Below are 215 nucleotides of genomic sequence, written 5' to 3' on the forward strand. Positions count from 1 at the left end.
TTTTTATTAATATTTTTAAGCTAATAATATTATAGGTTGATTTTGAAGTCAGATATGACACATTGTGAGTAAATAAATAAATAAATAAATAATAGCCATCTTTTTTTTGAGCATGCGCAGATTAAAATTAAACGCGCCTGCGCTAAAAAAAAGTACCAGCGAACATGGCCATTGATATATATTCCGACAATTTACTATACTCACCAACTAAGACA

Source organism: Microplitis demolitor, chromosome 9 (genome assembly GCF_026212275.2).
Source record: "Microplitis demolitor isolate Queensland-Clemson2020A chromosome 9, iyMicDemo2.1a, whole genome shotgun sequence".
In the NCBI taxonomy this organism is placed as follows: Eukaryota; Metazoa; Arthropoda; class Insecta; order Hymenoptera; family Braconidae; genus Microplitis; species Microplitis demolitor.